The sequence below is a fragment of the Dipodomys spectabilis genome, unplaced genomic scaffold, assembly GCF_019054845.1.
Source record: "Dipodomys spectabilis isolate Male_0828 unplaced genomic scaffold, ASM1905484v1 ptg000583l, whole genome shotgun sequence".
NCBI lineage: Eukaryota > Metazoa > Chordata > Mammalia > Rodentia > Heteromyidae > Dipodomys > Dipodomys spectabilis.
Genome location: NW_024871260.1, coordinates 4,560,645 through 4,580,086, shown reverse-complemented (window position 1 = coordinate 4,580,086; position 19,442 = coordinate 4,560,645). Strand labels below are relative to the sequence as shown.

General features: G+C 34.2%; 1 pseudogene; it reads right to left on the bottom strand.

The window, feature by feature from the left end:
• Positions 1–16,213: 16,213 nt before the first annotated feature.
• LOC122100552 lies at positions 16,214–16,310 on the bottom strand (annotated as a pseudogene).
• Positions 16,311–19,442: the final 3,132 nt, after the last annotated feature.

The following is a 19,442-nucleotide window of genomic DNA, read 5'->3' as shown; positions in this document are numbered from 1 at the left end:
AGAAGAAGAAGAAGAAGAAGAAGAAGAAGAAGAAGAAGAAGAACAAGAACAAGAAGAACAAGAAAAACAAGAAGAACAAGAAGAACAAGAACAAGAACAAGAACAAGAAGAACAAGAAGAAGAACAAGAAGAACAAGAAGAAGAAGAAAAGTTCTTTGATTTTTTTGGGAGGGGTGGGAAAAATCCTGTATCTCTCTTGTGTCCATAAACAGCCTCTTGTTGGAGTCTCTGGTCTGCTTGTGGTCCTGTGGCTTGGTTAGTTTCTTAAGTTAGTTTGTTCAAACAGGCAGAAAAATGCTCTGCTTTACCCAGGATTTTGTGATCTTCCTCCCAGGCTAGTTCAATGGGAGGCAGATCTGCTTTGAGTATCACCAAAGAGGGGGATGCAGTGATGAGGCTAGGTTCTGGGTAGAGTTGAGGCCTTTCAAAAAACAGTAGCTTTTCCCCGGGGCTAGTTTGTGAAAAACTCACAGAGCCCAGCCTGGAGCCATTCTCAGGGTTTCTGTTTACTGAATTTCAATTGATTGTTGAGGCTGCTAGAGGGAGGGGCAGCCTCTGGCTCTGATTACCCAGTGAAAAAAGCCACTCCTAGGGCTGGCACCCGAGCTTGGTGACATTTCCCTGGGTTGAGCTGAGTCTTGCAGGTCACACCGTGGTTAAGTTCTTGTGACATGCTAAATGACTCGTTTTATTCCAAGGCCTGAGTTGGAGCTAGCAGCTCCTCCGTGCTTTGTCAGTATCCAAATTGAGATCTCCGGTACTGAGGTGGCAGGTAGAGGGGTGGCCTTCCCTCCTCTGCTCCCTGAGGAGTGAGGACGTTGGGTTTCTGCTCACACCGAGTCTTGGTTCCTGGGTCATCTCTGGTCTGCGAAATGCAGGATGAAGATGTCCACTTCTTGTCAGTTCTTGCTGGTGTTGAGTAGAATCCCCTCGCCCGCTGTGTCTGGCTTCTTAGTCCGGGACTCTCAGTGGCTCAGATATGGCACCTATGATCGCCACAGCCACCGCTGCCACCACAGCGGCAGCTGCTGGCAAGAGCTCAGATGTGTCTCCTTGCCTGGATTTTCCCTCTCTGGCCTGACTCTCTGTCCTGTGATGGCACACTTCGTGTGATTCTCTTGCTTAGGACTGTTCACTGGAACTCTAAAACTGCTTTCTATGTGAGAGATTGTTTAGACTCCAGCTTCTCCTCTGCCATCTTCCCGGAACTTCTCCAGAAAAACTGTTTTCATTTACAAGAATTCATTTTGCTCATCATCATCTTATATGGTCATACATACGTACTTATTGAGAAATTCTGCTCAACTTCTAGGAGTATCCTAGATATTTTCTACTTATTACAAATGAGGAAACCATGCAATCTCTTTCTTTTTGTCTTGATTATTTTAGTTAGTTTGATTTTTCCAAGTCTTTCCATTTCTGTATGAATTGGAAGCATAAGATTCCACCGAAAATACATAAACCACATTTTGTCAATTCATTCTTCTACTGAGTGGCATATTGTTTTAAAACATGACTGCTTGTAAGTATCACTTAACGTCAATCAAAAATGAGAGATGCCACTTCCCCAGACATTCTAAAAGCATGATTTCTAAGTAAGATAGGATGTTATGGTGGTAAGAGTGTTGAGATATCTGGATGAGTCTAATGTATATCTTGCACTGAATTAGGCAGACAGATATCCAATATCATAGAGGATAAAAATGGTAGTGACAAAAATATTTCCCTTGAGAAAGATATAGGAGGCTGCCAGAAGTATGAAGTAGTTCAGATAATTTTGAAGAATTTAGAAATGCAAGGTCAAATATGTCTCTTTAAAGAATAATTATGTAAGTGGAAGGGCAAAAGAAGGGGAAGAGAAAAAATAAGTGACAGAAGATCATTGACCTAATAGACTATAAAAAGACATAATCTATAACTTTCAAGTTAAAAAGAGACCAATAGAATACATACAAAATATTTACTTGGCTTTTTCCTACTTTAATGCTCCAATGGCTTTCCTAAAATGCATATGCATAGATTTGTGTCTTCTGTCATTTGCTAAAAGTTTCTTCCATAAAAGGTTATCAATTACTTATAAATGATGCATAATTCCTAGGTATTCCAGTTATCACATACACTTTTGATTGAGTTATCTCTGTATAAACTCAAAATAAGGGACAAAAACCCTCAAAATAAACAGAAATCACATCTTTGTTTAAAACACTGTAGTTTACAGAGTTTTTAGCCAACACCAAAAACGTCTCTTTAGGTATTCTGCATTTTGTGGGAAGAATTTTTAACAATAGTTTTTTTTTTTTTTGCTGACATGTAATTCACTTGCAATATATGATCTCCTTTTATTGTATAATTTTAGTGCTTTGGAAATGAATTGTACCTTCATAGGTTTTCAAAGCCTAATTTTCACAAACTTACATTTCTTCAAATAGAAATGCTATAAATTTTAGAACAGATATTAAAATAGATATAAAATTCTGTTACAGGAATTTGTCCAGCATACACCCTCTAAAGTGTGTCTTTTCAAAATTTGATTTTGGGGATTTTTTCCAGAGTCTCACACATACTATTCAAGTGCACTGTCAATGAACTAAAATTCCCTGTCCAAACATGTTTTTTACTTCTCTTTAATACATTCATAGAAGTGTAATGAATGGATCAAATACAATTCTTTTTGATCTTTAAGACTTGAAAACTTGCTTGGTAAAATGATTGCAGTATTATACAAATTGATCATTATGAGGAGTTTATCAATTTCTCCACAAATGCATTATTATATTTTGTGTCATCCTTTTATATTAGGGTCATACAAGTGAGTTTTCTTCTTTTTTCTTAGATACTAAAGAGGAACTTATTTCATATGCTCCTCCTATTGATTATTAAGTAACACATGTTCTTTAAAGAAATATCCTATTCAGGAAAAATTATATAGAATTAGAAGATATAAAAATACTTAAGATTCAGAATCATTGTAGCATTCACATTGTAGTATTAACAAATACTTTCCCTCTATCTGTTGGTTATGTTTTCACTTCGGTTATAGTGTCCTTTGGATTATGAGTATAGTGTCCTTTGAATTATGAAAGGCTATCACTTGATATAATCCAGTATATTCTTGCTTTTCTTTAGCCACTAATGCTTTCCATTTATACAATTTCATAAATTTTTACGTTTATCTCTTATAGGTTTTTACATCGCACGTTTAGTTTGATAATCATTTTTTATTTTAAATTTTTGTATTAGGATTGAAGTAGGCCAGGCACCTGTATGTCACACCTGTAATCCTAGCTACTCAGGACTCTGAGATCTGAGGATCACGGTTTAAAGCCAGCCCGGGCAGGAAAGTCCATGAAACTCCTATCTCTATTAAACAACAAGAAAGCCAGAAGTGGTGCGGTGGCTCAAGTGGTAGGGTGCTCACATTGAGCTGAAGAGCACATGGACAGCGCCTAAGACCAGACTTCAAGCCCCATGAATAACAAAAAAAAAAAAAAAAGAAACAAACAAAAAAAAGGATTGTGGTAGTAGTCTAAGATCATTTTTAAATCATGAGAGACAATAGTGCCAATACACCCATTTAAGATTCTTTTATTTTCCAAAGTGGTTGAACACGTTTACACGCCCACCAACAATGAAGTAAGGTTCCCTTCTGTCCACATCCCCTCCAGCATCTGTTGTTATTAGAGTTCTTGATTTTTACCATTCTAACTGGGGTGAGGTGGTATCTCAATGTTGTTTTGATTTGCATTTCTTTTATGGCTAAGGAGGTTGAGCATTTCTTCATGTGTCTATTGGCCATCCTTCTTTCTTCTTCAGAGAAGTTTCTCTTTAAGTCATTAGCCCACTTATGTATTGGGCAGTTGTTTCTTTGAGCATTTGTTGTTGGGGGATTTAATTTTTAGAGTTCCACGTATATTTTAGATATGAGAGCTTTGTCTGTTGTATGGCTTGTGAAGATCTTCTCCCAATCCGTGGGCTTTCTATTGATCTTGCTAGCTATGTCCTTTGCCATGCAGAAGCCCTTCAACTTCATGCAATCCCATTTGTCCAACGTTCTTTGATTTGTTGTGTTTCCGGGTCTCTATTAAGAAAATTTCGGCCTGCGCCAAGGAGACCTAGGGTTTCTCCTATTCCATCCTGTAATGTTTTCAGAGTGTCTGCTTTGGAAAGTAGTATGGAAGTTCCTCAAAAGACTCCACATAGAGCTCCCCTATGACCCAGCAGTCCCACTTTTGGGCATTCACCCAACTGTTTACAAACAAGACCACACTAAAGCTACCAGCACAACAATGTTTATTGCAGCATTGTTTACCATAGCTAAGGGCTGGAACCAACCCAAGTGCACCTCAATATATGAATGGATCAAGAAAATGTGGTATATTTACAAAATAGAATTCTATGCCTCCATCAGAAAGAATGACATTGCCCCATTTGTTAGGAAATGGAAAGACTTGGAAAAAATTATATTAAGTGAAGTAAGCCAAGCCCAAAGAAGCATAGGTCCCATGATTTCCCTTATATACAATATTTAGTATATGTATGAGTCAAGCAGAAATGGTCAGATAAGGTGATGTTAGGAAAATGAACCCTAATATATGTATTTTAAATGTTATTTTTTCTTTCATGCATTTGTTTCTAACGCTGTATTTGATGTCGGTATAATTTGTGGAGGTGGACCTGTTGCAACAATGAGAAGTACAAGTTGCCATGTCGAAAACGAACTTTACAACTTGGGGGGGGGGAGGATTGGGTGGGATGGAGCAGGGAGGCTTGGAAAGGATGGGAAGGGTAAACAAAGGAGGAGGCTACAATTCTTGATAAGTAATGTACTCACTATCTTGCCCATGTAATTGTAACCCCTCTGTATAGTATGTTCACAATACAAAAATAAAAATTAAAAAAATTCTATTATTATTTCATGAAGTCATAGTATAGTTTCAAAATCTATTAAACATAAAACTGAGAATTTATTTTTTACAAATCTGTTACAGTCTTCTATGTATCTGTTCTTGTAGTAGAACTATGTTGTCTTCACTACTAAACATAGTAAAAAGATTCAAAGCAAGTATGAAGGCTGAAGATACACCATTTTACAAGATTGTTCTGACTGACCTGTATTCCTTGAATTTACATACGAATTTATTGAGCAGGTTGACCAATATTCTACAGAGATATCTAGATGTTTGATAGTCACTCATATTTTGTACTTTGTAAAAACACAACACCCCAGATATTATATATAGAAAAAAGTGTTCAGAAAATAACTGAAACAACTAATATTAATTCAGGAATGAGTTAAGATTTAGATAACACTGTAACTTAACACAGATGAATGATAACAACTTGAGCTGTACAACAGAGGAGAGTGAGAGGGGAAAGAATGATGGACCGCATAGGAGCTATATTTCATTGCTATTGTGTTTCAAAAACAGAAAGACTTCAGAGAAGATAAGGAGAAAAATAAAGTGTCCTCATACATGTTTCTTTTTAATCCACCTTATAGTTTGTACTAAAAGTCAGTGAAAATGGGAAAAATTAAAATAGGAATGAAAACAATGTATATACCTGTTACATTGTAAAGAATTTGTAATAGGAATATGATAATTAATTTCCAAAGAAATAAGAGAAAGAATAATTAAACTCTAAAGGGAAAAAGAATGAAGAGAGAAAAAAAGCAAAGTAAAACCTTTATTAATAACAAACACAAGAGTTTGGAAGTGGAAAGGCAGTGGAAATATTCTAAATAACAATAAAATTGATAGCGTGGATAGAATATGGATCACATTTTATCATATATAATTTTGAAAAAGCATACTAGGAATGAAAGTTTGAAAGTCATGGTTTAAAATACTATCTGCGTTATAACTAGACAGTATAGCTCAGTGGTAAACCATTGGCCTTGCATATGTGAAGCAATGGTGTGATCTCCCAAGCACTACAAAGTACACACAAAGCACACATACAAACACACACAAAACCACATAAACACACACACACACACACACACACCACATACACACATTTAGAATATTGATTTTATCATATTAAACAGAAGAAATTATCACAAACAGTAAAAGTATGTTAATATATGAAATCATAATATTACTTGTAGTATTTAAAATTTGAGTAGGAATAAAATTGTCACAATATACTTGGATTTTAATAGATTAAGTAAATTGAAAATTAATAGAAGACATGAGAACCTTTGCAAATAAGTTTTAAATAATAAACATTTTGAAACATGTGTCCTTTTATTTTGACAAAAGATTGATGTTACTGGTGTTTTAATTCAAGATTTAGAATATGATAGCGTGGTGCTGTATATAACGCTAGGGATGGCTATATCTATAATCATTTCACTCTGAATAGTTCTATAATAAGGTCTCATAGTTTCCCAGTCTCTCCCGAATTACAAATCCTATTTACATTTCCCACCATAACTAGAAAATGGATGCAACAAATCACCATGCCGAGCTCAAACTTTTTTTAAATTCAAGTACAAATATTTCCCAAAAGTGATCAGGTAATGAAGACTTTCTTAATAAAGTATGTGTTTTTTGAAAATACAGTATTTGTTTCCTGGACAAATATTTTTATAACTATAAGAAAATAAATGTATTTAAATTCACTAACCATATAAAAATTAAGAAAATAATTTTTAAAAAGCCACATGTTAAATATTTTAAAAGCAAAATATATGTGTCTGAATAATTTACATGTGTAAAAATCATGCAAAATTAAATTAACTGATCCTACAACTCTGAAAAAAAATTGCCCCAAAGAAACAAAAGGAAATATTTAAGCTCAAAATTTGAAATTTAGAAAATAAAATGAAGTAGGGGCTGGGAAGGTAGCTCAGTGGTAGAGTTCTTGCCTTGCATGCATGAAGCCTTGGGTTCCATTCCTCAGCACCACATAAGCAAAAAGAAAAAGCCAGAAGTGGTGCTGTGGCTCAAGTGGTAGAGCGCTAGCCTTGAGGGACATGGCCCAAGCCCAGAGTTCAGGCCCTAAAACCGGACCCCCCCCCCCACAAAAAAGAAAAGAAAATGAAGTGTAATCTTTAGTTGACTTAATTAAGTGTAAACGTTCTGTATATCAATTTTATAATGAAAATGCTTGAACAAAGAAAGCAAAAGTACCCATTGATCAACAGCAACAGCAAAAACATCAGTAGTTCTTGTTTTGAGTGTACAAAAATATCGATGGAAGATATAACAGTGTTCCTTCCCTAAGAAATGTACTCATTGGTTCATTTATGTAACTGTAACTCCTGTGTACATTACCATGATAATAAAATTAAATTGAAATTAAAAATAAACCAAATAATATACCAATTAAGAATTCTTAAAAGCCATTGGTTAAAAACTTTGTAAAAAACTGCCCTAAATACCCAAGGAATATACTTTGATGATACTATTTAAATACTTCAACTTCAGCAGTAAAGCAAAAAGTTTAAAAACTGTTACAAATAAACTAATAAATCAGAATATATTACTATTAATCATAAGACGAATTTATAGTGGTAGTCAAATATGTAAGAAATGAGGCAATTTGCCATTCATTTGCACTTATTAAGTGAGAAAGAAATTTCTAGGTATTTTTTAATTATCATAAGTTTAATGAAGAAACTATTCTGTCACATCATATGATAATCAGATAAAGCTGATATTAGAGCAAAGAACAGATTGTATTAAGTTTTTGGATGTTAATGTACATACTTATTTTGGTTGTGGGAAAATGTGGAGATTTCAACTTGGGGTATATTGTTCTTGTAGGCCGGCATCATATCAGTGCTTAATTTTAGGATATGGGTTCCCTTTCCACAAGAACATGCCCCTGATCTGTCCTTTTAGCCTTCCCATCATCAATGGCATCGGAGTTGCACACCAACTTATCTAGCTTGCTACCTTGACTGGCCTGGATCTGCAGTCCTTCCAATCTTAGTCACTAGATAGTGCAGGATGGTGGAAATGATCCAATTCACCCAGCTATAGATTGAGAAGTAAGTCCACTAAAGTTTTGGCTTGGGTTCTGTTCTCAAGCCTCCTAAGTAGTTAAGAGTACACATGGGATCCCCTGGTGCAGTAAGAATATTTTTAAAGCAACTAGACATATATATGACTTAGGCTTGTGAATACCTCAGGAAAAGAATAAAAGAGCAGTGAATCATAGAGGATAGGCAGAATTTTAACTAGCTACTCAGAGGCTGAATAACCTTAGCTAGCTACTCGGGAGTCTAAGATATGAAGACCACTGTTCAATCATGACAATACAAGCGATTATCTCAAAAACAAACAAAAAAAAACAGAATTGTAGCAGTGGCTGAAATGGTAGACCACTATCCTTGGGCACAGAAGCTGAGGAATAGTTCCCAGGCACTATCAAGCCTCAAGAATGATGAATGCATGCATGAGCACATGCACATGTGCCTGTGCATACTCGCACATGCATGCACACATACACAAACACAAATGAGTTTTTCAATGTGAAGTTCTTTATTTATTTTACCTTACTGTATTTTATTTCACTGTATTAGTTCACAAATTAACAAAATCAGCTAAGGAACTATTTACATAAAATTCATCATGTTTCTCTAAAATCTACTCTCTTTTTAGAAGCCTGCTTTTATTTGACCCAAAAGTAAATTATTCAGGAAGTCAATTCATCACTCTCAAGTCTGCAGAATTAGATGATTGTTTAGATTCCTCCTAGCAATATGATTATGTGAAATCCTGCATCAAGCAATGTATTTCTTTCACTAGAAGAGAAACCTCTGTCAAACAATTAATAATAGCTTATTCTCCTCCTGGCATTCATCTGTAGTTTTATTTTCTTCATATGTTTCATGATCTGTCTGTGAATGCCAAAGACTGCCGTGAAAATAAAACACCCTTTTCAGCGCTTAGCATGTGTATACCATTCATAGATACTGAAATTGCTTTGGAATAAATAATGTTCACCCTGACTATCTTGAGAAAGAAGAATTGATTTCTCAGCATTTTAGGTAAGAACTTGAAGGAAAGAAACAGAAGGAAAAGTGAGGAACAACTCAACACATAGATTCAAATGAAACAAAACAACCCAAGAAAACACAAATTAATTCAGTACTCCAGAACCTGGAGGAAATGAAAGATTTAAAAATAATAAGATATGACAAGCTTATGAAATGCGTGACTATATGGGTGTGCACTGTTGTGAGGACAGTGGCTAAAGCCCAGACTGAACAGAAAGTTCTCTACACAATGCCATGCACCTGTTATTCTAAATTCCAGGAAGAATACCATCAAGTGGACTGAGGCCAAGTTCATACATAAGTCGGAGGCCAGTTTCTAGCTGAAAAATAATCAGGATAACTTAGGGCTGGGGGCATGACAAAGTGATAAGAATACCCATTGAAGGGGCACAAAACACTCAATTCAAACTCTAATATTAGGAGTATTAAAGAAAAAAGCTATGATTTTAAATCATTAGAACAATTGTAACACTTGAGTATTTGAGTCTAGAAAAATCCATGAAAGAGATAGAATGAACCCATGTTCCAAAGCTACTTTAGTGATAATGTTTAGTGGTACTTCAGACAAAACAGAATTACCTTGCAAATGAGCATGAATGTGCATTTGGGTGATGGAAATACTCTACTTACACAGGTGTAAATTAAATAGATTTCTTTTTGGTAGATTGTAGTTCTTGAACTAAGAGCCTGGGTGATGTCCTTGAGCTTTTTCTCTCAACGCTGTCACTCTAATACTTTGAGCCACAGTTCCAATTCTTATTTTCTGTTGGTTGTTTGGAGATAAGAGGTTCATGGACTTTCCTGCCCAGGATAGCTTCAAACGATGAACTTTATACAAGTTTACACAGCAATATTAACCAAATCATGCTATTTGTAGAGGAGTATTTAAAAGATGTAATTTTTATAAAATTGAACTGTTAATCCAACAAAATGAATACCAGGAAACTATCACTTGAAAGATGTGAGGGGAAGTCAAAGGGAAGGAATAAAGAGAGCTATGGAGGAAGAAAGTGAAGACATAATATTAAATGCAGATAGTATGAAACTAGAAAAAAATAAAGTGTGGTGAGGTTTAGAAGGGTAGGGAAAAGTTATATAAAGATCCATTATACTTAGAAACATGATTTATTTAATGGAAATTCCCTTGTACAATTAGTTAAGATAATAAAAATATAATTAAAAACAATGGAGACATCTGATCTTAAACTGTGTTCTCTTAAACCATCAGTCAATATAATAGTTTCCTCCTCAGAAATTTTCTTTGCAGGTGTTTTCTTCATAGTGACAGAAAAATGATCAATGCAATGAATACCAATACATCACTTTGCACATCGTAAAGAGACACAATAAAAATCACAGTAAAAATGTTAGAATTCACCACATGATAAAATAACAGGTAGAAATTTCCAAATGCTGATTGATTGTTTTTCCATGTACTTTAGCTATGATATCTAATTTAATCCTCACAATAATTCCATAAAGTGGAACTACTTGCATTTTTAATTCTCAGATGATGATGTTGAAGTCTTCAGAGTTGTAATTACTAGTACAACATTGCACACATGGTAAGTGTTAGCCTGAGGTCCATCTCCGACTCTATCAATTAACCTCATTCAATTTTATGACTAAAATACCAGCACTTAGTCTACAAATTCTAGGTAAAATTCCCAGAATTATTGTGTACACTCATAATATTTCACTTTCTCTTTGTTAGAAAATAGGGAACTGTAATATGAAAACACAAAGTTCAAAATCAATGCATACCTCCCTGGTTAAAGGAAGTGCTAAAGTATAACATTCTTGATTTCTAGATCAAAATAGCAGAAATCATATTCTATCCCTTCACTCAACACTGCACTGCCTGGGGACCCTATCTCTGTTTAACACTGTCTTACTGAAAGAATGACCTCCCCAATTCCTTATGGAAACAAACTGCAGGTCTTATGGACCAATCATTTCCACATTGTAGCTCAACTAAGTTGTTTACCATTAGACGTATTTTGATTGCTTTTTACACTCAACATTTTGAAAGAAAGGTACTACTTTAAAAAGCTATTAAAGCAAGATTGATATAAAAATCACCTTTGACCCTAGATAAATATTTTCCCTTTCATGTACCCAAAAATGCAGTCTGACCTATCATTAATGTTAGGAATGAGAGGATAAAAAATCATAGACAAGAAGACCTAAGCATGAATTAAAGCCTCTCCAACTTGTGAATACAATTATTTTAAAAAGACATAAAGAGCTTGGAAGGTGGCGTAGTGGTAGAGTGCTTGCCTTGCATGCATGAAGCCCTGGGTTTGATTCCTCAGGACCACATAAGCAAAAAGAAAAAAGCCGCAAGTGGCGCTGTGGCTCAAGTGGAAGAGCGCTAGTCTTGAGCTGAAGAGCTGAGAGAAAGCGCCCACGCCCATAGTTGAGGCCCCACTACCAGACTCCCACCCCCCCAAAAAAAGACATCAATACTACTACATTTGTTCAAAATTTCTTATGATACTGAAGATTCAATTGTAAACTGTTAACACTTGAAAATAACTCATTTTCTTGGGTGTAGAAAACAAAACATAAGATTAATCCTTATCATTTTCAAAGACCTTTATTTATATTATAAATTCACTCTTATAACTACATAGATTATAAAAATAACTGAAGCATAGTGTCACAAAGCACATAATTTAACTTCATCATGTACATTCAAAGACTGTGCTAATAGAAAACAAAGTTACACTAATAATTAGCTCACCCAATTCACTTCCATTCTTTTATTCTATATCTTTTAGTTTCATAAAAAACTGACTTTTCATGAAGTGATGTAGAAAAAAGCATGTATTCCCACTTACATTTTCAGATTTTAACAATGTTTATTCCAGAAATGTCTTTAGCTGTATACTCAATGAACTGAAATAACACTAAAATTCAAAGGGTTTTCAGAAATTGCAAGACTTGCTCTGGGATGTTATTTGTATTGGAAAAGATATTCAAAAAGCCTTATTTGTTAAAGTTTTGATAGTTACTCCCACAGAAAAAACTTATTAATGAAAAAACATTGGTACATAAAATACAACTTCAAATGCATCCACAATCTTGAGGTGACACATGCTTTTTGTTTGTTTTTGCAATGTATATCTAACAAACATATCCACAATACTGATTTTCAATCAATATGATGGGAAAATCAAACCTAAAAAATTACGGGGTTTATTATCTTAGTATGAATAGATACGATCTTACAAAGAAAGTTATTTTCAACAGAAATCCCGAAAGAGTTTATCCACCTTGATTTTCACAGGAATAACAAGAGAGTAATACCTGTTTGGTCGAGTTGGTCAAAATCTTAAAAGTATATCCAATTTAAGAGGTCAAATACATATTTTGTACTAACAGTTATCTTACAGCAATAACTTACTACCTAATTATATGTGTATCTTCTTGCCTAACATATACTAAGAGCTGAAAGTGATCTCTTTTATCTAACTTAATGGTGTAAATGCTTTGATTATGATATGCTATTATTTGACAAATAAAATATACAGAAGGGCGGTTCCATTTAAATGACAGGACGGAACACTGATAAATAACAACAACGCAACCCAGCTCTTTTCAGCCTCACTCTGTCCACATTGGCAAGCAACACTGCAACCGCACACACACACAGACACACACACACACATATACACATACACACCCATGTGAGCACATGTACACACACATATACATGCATGCCAAATTCAGGGTTTATTGTACAAAATAGTTCAAATAAAATATTAGTGATTAGGAAAAATGATAATTTGCCTTATTACAAAATAATACATAATCCAGTCACCACTGTTCTTACATTTTACCTGTCTCTCCACATGTAACCACTTAATTTATTTTTAGTTCATTCACTCATTCATTCATTCATTAGTTTGATGCTAATATTAGAGCTTGAACTCAGGGCCTGGCTCTGTCCCAGAATTTGTTATTTTTTTTGTTTTAGTTTTCTCAAGGCTAGCATTTTACTGCTTATACTAAGCTCCATTTCAAGCTTTTGTGGTTACTTTCAAATCATAATCTAATGAACTTTTTTTTCTCTTGGTCTGGTTTCAAAGCACAATCATCAGATTTCATCCTTCTGATTAGGTAGGATTAAAGACCTGAGCCACCCGTGTGGCTCCTACTTTTCCAATACTTATGTAATGCACATACTTAGATAGTAATTTAAAACTGAGTGCATAGAAGCAAGATGTACAGTGATAATATTGTCCTGTCAGAAATTCAAGTTAGTAATGTAAATTTCTTCTTAATACTATACACAAAAAATACTTAAGAAGAAATATGATGATGTGTGTGTATGTGTGTGTGTGTGTGTGTGTGTGTGTGTGTGTGTGTGTGTGCTGTTGCAATATGTTCCACATATATGCATTGTGCAGGGGTGTCTAGCCATTCACAGTTATTGCATGAATATCTGTCTTGAGATACCAACTCATGGACAATGTCTAGGTGTCCACTCTAGGCTTCCCGATGAAGGGGGGTATACTCATCCTCATCCCTAGTATTCATATGAGTGGCCTTTTGGGAAAGTAGTCTCCACACTATAGTAAGCTGCAAGGCAAACACTCTAACACTGAAGCACATTACCAGCCCAAGGATTAAGATTCTTGTCTGTAATTTGGTCAAAGCTATGTCTCTTTATATAGGCGACTAAAAATGTATTTACTAATTTCAAGTAAATACATAAATTCTATTTCCATCTCTTTTAAAAAGTAAAAAAAAAAATGTTTGCTCTGTAAATTGATTCGAAGCATGGATTTTGGGGCTAGCTAGGTCATTGCACATCTCTTTTCCTCTCTCTCCTTCATGGTTCTTATAGACAATATGGTTGCTCCATAATTATCCTAATTTATTTTGCTTTTATGTTTTTGGTTGCATCATTTCACTTTCTGCTCTGCCATTTCCCAAAATAGCACCACAGAAACAGAAAAATCCAGAAGTGGTGCTGTGGCTCAAGTGGTAGAGCGCTTGCCTTGATTTGAAGAGCTCAAAGACAGTGCCCAGGCCCAGAGTTCAGGCCCCAAAACTAATTTTTAAAAAAAGAATCTAAATACTTGATAACTTTATTAACAGATCTGACTGAAATCAGTTGAATCACACTTTTCCTGTACAATGAAGGAGTAGGTCCAGGCTAGGAAAGCAGCTAGAGAAGGCAGGCAGATTGTAGAAGATTGTATCTGTGACAAAACATTTTGGAAAATGGAATCCAGGATTACTTACTGGTGATTCACTTGCACTTGAAGCATGATTCTGAAATATTGCTTGCTGATTCTGAACTATTGCTTTGGTCATTATAATCTCCAAGAAGAAAAAGTGAAATTTAATTGATAGCAAAGGACTACTAATACATTTTGACTTCTCATTAAGCATCTTCAATCATCAAAATCACCTGAAGACAATAGACAGGCTTATTTTTAGATGAAAACAAGTGTCTTTAAAAAAAACAAGAATTTAGATAGTCATACAAAGGACTTCTATTTTACTACTGCATTATACATTTTTTCTAATGTTGCATACCAACCTTAGAAAGCTACTAGAAAGCTCTTAAAGCCCATATGTTTAATAGTGAGTTATCTTACACTATAACATGATATTTCCCAAATCATTTACATAAAAGGCATTGTTTCCTATTTTCTCATTCCCAGAATAAGCTGCACATGAAGACACCACTGGTCCTCATTTTCAGTCTCTACCTTTGAATACTGAGGAAAATCGTTCCTCTGCTCTCTATCAATTCCCTACTCTCCAGTTAGTATAATTTAGAATAGTAAAAATGGAAAAAGAGAAAATAAATCATGCTGAAAAAACATATGCAGAAAATTCACCAGATTTTTCTGACCAGTTCAACCAATGTGAACTATTGGAGAAATACATTGATATCTCATTCCCACTGGCACTCAAAGTCTCTGGTTAGGTAATTCTGATGAAGACAAGGAACAAGAGAAAAAAGTAAGGAATGGTATCAATTGCAAGAAAAAAAATGGAGTAGGATCCAAGCAAATTTCTTCTTTGGGATGCCGAAATTAATTGGCTTACTATGGTTCAGAGCCTACTTTCCAAAAAGGCCACCCAGATGAATACTAGGGATGAGGATGAGTATACCCCTCTTCATCGGGAAGCCTAGAGTGGACACTTAGACATTGTCCATGAGTTGGAAGCTCAAGGCAGATATTCATGCAATAGCTCTAAATGGTTGGACACGTCTGCACAGTGCTTACATGTGGAATAATACCAGAGTGACTTTTTTCTTACTTCATCATGATGCAGATACCAATGCCCAAATTAAAGGCCTCTTGACCCCCTTGCATATTTCTGCTAGGAATAGAAATAGCAAAGATACCTTGTATCTACTTCTGTTGAATCACTATATCAAAGCAGGTCTGAAGAACAACTTGGAAGAAACTGCATTTGATATTGCCAAAAGGATAAGTATGTATCACTACATCTTTGAAGTTGTGGAAGGCTGTACAAATTGTTCTCCTAAGTCGTAATAGTTTGATTAAGTTTCTTAAATTTCAAAAATGCCAGTCCATCCTTTGTGTCCCTACAAATTTTTTTTCACAATACAAAGCAACAGCAATATCTTACTTTAAAAATGCATAGATTCCATGGTATTCTCCAAAGTGAATTGCCTGACTTTGATGTCAAAATGTATTCAAGAGTTGTTTGTATACATCTATAATGATTTCTGCAGAGTTTGTGATTTTTTTTTAATCAGAAATAATTTTAACTTATCTGTTGAAATGAATAGTATAGACACTAAAGATGTTCCTGGTGCTTTTCTGAAAAAAGTATATCTATGTTTGTATAATGTCCAAAATCTATTTCATTCGCTCCTAGATATAATAATTTGAATTCGACATTTTTATATAATGTATATGTTCATTAATAAATGTGTCCTTTCAGATTGCATTCCACATAGAAGAAGTTTAAGATTCCTTTTTTTCCTGGGTCCTAATATTATTTTATTTCTTTGGGATAAAATGACAATGTTATCTAATTTCAAGTTTTGTAAATGTTATGCTATGTAAGGCCTTTCTAAGGTGAAGATTTAATAAAACGATGACAAACTAACCTTTAATTCTATGAATTACATGTATTGTTACACTTGTATTTTTGTAATCAACTTTTTAATAACTGTTTTTCATTTTTTGCATCAGAAGAATGAAAAATAAGTAATACTTCACAAATTTTCCTATCATCCTTGTGCAAGTGCCATGTTAATCTCTGTATTGTAATTTGGGTAGACCTGCTTCTGAAGCATGTAGAATCCTCTAAATTTAAGTAATTAATGTAATGATGCAATTTTATACAGGCATATATCCATGGATGCCTATTTGTAAGAAGGAACCCTTATTGTTCCTAAAAATGCTATTGATCTTATTTCTCTAAAATTCTGTGTATAGTGGAAAAAAACTGATATCGTTTGGTCGATTCCTCACATTTACAATTTTTTTGTCAATGACTATTTTGTCGTTCTCATTTTAAATTTGATCATACTTTGAAGCCTTTACAGCTAATTCCAAAAGTGATGGCTTTTCAAGTACTTATTTATCAACTGAGTTAGCTTTGTGGAGCTAATGGATTCAAAGTAAGCCTTGCTTAAGAGCTACTTCTAAACTTCTGCAGCTTAAAATTTCCCAAATGAGGTCTTGCTGGGACAAATGTCTACCTGAACCTTTACCCTTCTTCCATGTAGGAACAGACCAACCACAATATCTTACACTGATAGCATAGATTGTATTACTGAAACAAAGCTAATCTTAGTTACAAGGGATCATAGAGAGATGAACCGTTTAGACAGAATTGTTCAGAATGGAAGGTATTTTTTCAAAATATAATTGTTTATTATACTTATTATTTCAAAAGTAGCTAAAGCCAAGAAGGTGAAAAAATTGTTCATATGCATGACTACCTACTGTCCTGGACTGTCTGTCATCCAACTAGGCAGGAACTTACACTACTGACGTTCTATCACCAAATATTTCCAGAGCTCCTGGAGCAGTCCATATGTTTCTCCTGGATATTAGGCCTTAAATTGGTAATGTTTTAGTCACAGTGTTTCCTCTTGCCTCTAGGCTGTAAATCTACAAATGGTAAAGCTTTAAGTCTAACTCTACCAAAAACTGAGGTAGAGATAATGGAATAATACTTTAAAACAGAGTTGCCTTTGATTCCCTAACCACAACACAACAATGCAAAACAGTTTTTATATTATATATACTTATGTATTTTATATTTATATGTGCTGATTTTAAATTTCACACAGTGAATCTTACTAGAATTGATAATTTGACAAATATATTGACATTTATTCCCATAAATGGATTGGAATATAAATAATTAGGTTTAGAATATATATTAGAATATAAAAAGTATCAATGCAATATCTTCGGTATAAACTTGTGATACCTTCTAAGTGTTCGTGGTCTTCTGAATTCACATGGTAAAATAACAGTATTTTTTTCTGCTAATCTATAAGGGATTTTACTCTGATGCTGTGTTAATTGTTTTAACTCGCTGGTCCCAAGGTGTTTTAATCCATATTTCTGAAGCATTTATTACTGATTATACCCAAATTTTGCTGATATGATGTCTAAAAGCTATTATTCTTCTGCAGGACCCACGGTCCTAGGATACCAGGTCCCAGTTATCTGCACAATCAAATAACAAGGGCAAGACTTCTCACATAGGCCCATGAAACATGCCAGCAGAAAATAATTGAAGACTCATCTTGATTTCTCGTTTCCTATAACATTTCAGGGCCCCAATTCCTTTCAAGAATTAGCAGTAATCAATTGTGATTATCAATTGTGAAATGCAAGGCAACTTAAGATGAAAGATGAGATCAAAAAATCTGAGAGAAAGTACTGCAATTCAAACTTTCAATTTACAGATGACAAGCCCATATGATTGAACAAAATAACAAATGAACAAGATTATTTTTAATACCCCTCTCCTAATGATTAATGAAAGATTTCAGTGCAGCCAAAAAAATAGTTTGTGGAATGATAGATCCATAATTGGTCTACGAAGGCTAGGAAAACTTGATCTAGAGGTCAAATATAATTTAGAAAAACATTAACTAAGAAGATCTTCAGTGCTTCAAAACACTAGTACTTCAGTAAAACTAGATTCTGTAGTATAAAAATGTTGTCATTCTCAAACCAATGATAACCTACATTTAATCTCCTGAAAGTATATTCATTTTCAAATAAACTATTTAAGATCACATTTGCTAAAATAACACTTGACAAGTAGATGATAGTGACATTACAAGGTTTTCAAGTGTAGGGAGCAAGTTATAATAGAGTTGATTTACGTACCCAGGACTAATACCAAACAAGTTCAACCATTCATTAAAGTGTAAAAATAGTACCCCCCACCATTTGTGTTGTTCAGTAGGTGCCTTCCAGAAATGTGTTATATAGATCAGCCTCCCATATTTCAACTCAAATATTAGCTAATAAAGTAAATTTCATCACATAAGAAGGTACATTTTAAAAAGTCACTAATAGTTGCCTTATCATATGTTGTTTTATGTTTTCCCTATCTTTCTTACATAGTAAGAAATATGACTTTAAGTCTTGAATATGGGTACTGGTGAGAGATGTGACAAACATAAAATCTGTCTTCTATTTCTATCATATTCCTCTAAGTAGTAAATTTTAGTTTTCTTCTTTTTCCAAAACTTATAGGTAGTAGAAAAAATTATCCTACGTAAAATAAAATAATCACACACAATTGTACAAAGCCATTTATAAAAACTGGTAGTTAGGAATAAATTCTAACCCATTTTTAAACTTTCTTGTTGACTAAAGATTAATCTTCCAAATGAACGAGAATAAAATCATGTCTAAGTGCTTCACATCTCCAGTCTTGCAAATTGTTATTGCAGATGAATGAATTGTGGAAATATAAGCTGACATATCTTCAAGTATATGTGGGATTGAAACAAAGGTGGAAGCTTCAATGCTTGATAAGAAATGTACTCATTATCTTGCCCATGTAATTGTAACCCCTCTGTACAGTATTTTCACAATAAAAAAATTAAAAAAAGAAACTCATGGAATGTATATAAACCTTTCAAAGTATTAACAGACAGTTTAACAGAATGACTATCAGGAAATTGAAACCAGAGAGGAACAATAGTAAAAAATAGAATGAATGAAAAATGGAACAAGGGGCAAGTACAGCTAGAATACTCAATGTACATATGTAATAAACCAAGTGGAAAATCTGAACTAAATCTTGGAGAAAGAGTTGGTTGAGACTGATAGAAGGAGTGACTCTGATCCAGGTGCATCAGACAATTAGATGGACATATTAATTGTAACACACTTGCACAATCTTTGGAAATTCAGTTAAAAAAATACAACAAACAAAAACACTCAAA